Below are 2,500 nucleotides of genomic sequence, written 5' to 3'. Positions count from 1 at the left end.
CACACACACACACACACACACACACACACACACACAAACGCAGATCCGGTCTGAGTCACAGTTTTTGAGTTAAAATGGTTGCTGCTTTACAATCTAAAAAAAAAAATGTTTTGGAAACATTTACACAAAAAGCACATGTCTCTGCAGAAAACAACAACAACAACCAACAACCACAACGCAAATGGAGATTCATTATTTTTTGTCTGACTCACAGTTCAAGTTACCAGGGCAACCACTAGACTTCTAAAACAGACGCCGTGGTTTATAAATAAACACAGGAAAGCGTTCACACAGCCATTGCGGTTAATGACATGTTGGTTGATCAGTGGCCGGCACACGGGTGTCTGTGAATTTCTGGAATAAATGTCAGAGCTGTGTCATCTTCTTCTTCTTCTTCTGCGTTCGTGGGCTGCAACTCCCACGTTCACTCGTATGCACACGAGTGGGCTTTTATGAGTGTATGACCGTTTTTACCCCGCCATGTAGGCAGCCATACTCTGCTTTCGGCCGGGGTGTGCATGCTGGATATGTTCTTGTTTCCATAACCCACCGAACGCTGACATGGATGACAGGATCTTTAACGTGCGTATTTCATCTTCTGCTTGCATATACACACGAAGGGGGTTCAGGCACTAGCAGGTCTGCACATGTGTTGACCTGGGAGATCGTAAAAATCTCCACCCTTTACTTAAAAATGACAATAACAGTAACGATAATAAATAGATAAAATGAGTAAACAAGTAAATGTTTGTATATATATAAAGTGTGTCTTCACAAGTGACTGAGAACGTTGATGGTTTGGTTTTGTTGTTGTTTTTTTGACTTTTTGCATTCATTAGCAGTTGTTTCGCTTGTCAGTTTAACGACTTCTCTTTTACGAAGTCCTTTAAGTAATTTCCTGTAATTGTATTCAGATTTTTTTTTTTCAAATTTCACCCTCATTTCACCCTCATTTGCCCAGTTTCCCCCAACTCTCCATTCATTCACATCTCCCACCCCTTCTAACCGATAATACTCAAATGAATTCATAAATACTTTAACAAAATGTCTTCAATCACCGATATGTGATGGAGTGATGTCCTAGAGGTAACGCGTCCGCCTTGGAAGCGAGAGAATCTGAGCGCGCTGGTTCGAATCACGGCTCAGCCGCCGATATTTTCTCCCCCTCCACTAGACTTTGAGTGGTAGTCTGGACGCTAGTCATTCGGATGAGACAATAAACCGAGGTTCCGTGTGCAGCATGCACTTAGCGCACGTAAATAAACCAACGGCAACAAAAGGGTTGTTCCTGGCAAAATTCTGTAGAAGAATCCACTTCGATAGGAAAAACAAATAAAACTGCACGCAGGAAAAAAATACAAAAAAATGGGTGGCGTTGTAGTGTAGCGACGCGCTCTCTCCCTGTGGAGAGCAGCCCGAATTTCACACAGGGAAATCTGTTGTGATAAAAAGAAATACAAATACAAATAATAAAGATGGAGGACAGCTGCCTCAAACTTCGGGCATCCAGTTGCATAGAATCCAACATGGAAGCAAGAAGTGGGAAGGATTTTTTTTTTTTTTTTTTTTTTTTTAAACAGCTGATCTTTATATTCAGCAAATGATGAGACACGAACAAGGCTACATATGGAAAGGGAGGCAAGATAAAATTCTAACAGAAGAACGAATGGAGAAGGGATATATATAACAGATATATAACAGGGGTGGACAATTATATCAGTGAACAGGCACTGGGATATGTAGTAGCCCTGTTCATGTCTCATCATTGCTGGATATCAAGATCAGCTGTTCAAAACAAAAACAACAACAACAACAAAACAACAATAACGACAAGCTGTGTGTGTAGTCACATTTTGGTGTGTGTATGTAACATAGATGTAATGTTTTATGTTAACAAAAGCGTTTTTGTAAAGCACCTAGAGCAGATTTCTGGACAGTGTGCTATATAAGTATCCATTATTATTATTATTAACCACAACAAATCCTTTCCACTGCTTGTTCCCACGTTGGATTCCATGCGATCAGTTTCAGAGAGAAGACAGTTAGTTACCAAGGGATTTGACAGCTACGTCCGGATTCCGGTGAATTAAGGTTTCGTCTTCATATGTGTGTGTGTGTGTGTGTGTGTGTGTGTGTGTGTGTGTGTGTAATGTGATGTAAAATCAACTAAAGATGTGGGGAAAGACTGGTGGTGAGTGTGTGTAGGCCTGTAGTAGGACTGGAGAAAGAGAGAGTGAAGAAGAAGAAGAAGAGAGAATAATGCAACCCACTGTTGTTATGCGCCAGAGGATCTCTCTCTCTCTCTCTCTTTCTTTCTCTCTCAGTCTCTCTTCATCTCTGACTCTTTCTCCTCTGTACCTCTCTCTCTCTCTCTCTCTCTCTCTCTCTCTTCATCTCTGACTCTCTTTCTCCTTCTCTGTATCTCTCTCGCTCTCAAACACACACACACACACACTCTCTCTCTCTCTCTCTCTCTCTCTCTCATCATCTCTTACTCTTT

Source organism: Babylonia areolata, chromosome 25 (assembly GCF_041734735.1).
Source record: "Babylonia areolata isolate BAREFJ2019XMU chromosome 25, ASM4173473v1, whole genome shotgun sequence".
NCBI lineage: Eukaryota > Metazoa > Mollusca > Gastropoda > Neogastropoda > Buccinidae > Babylonia > Babylonia areolata.
This window is presented reverse-complemented; position numbering follows the sequence as displayed.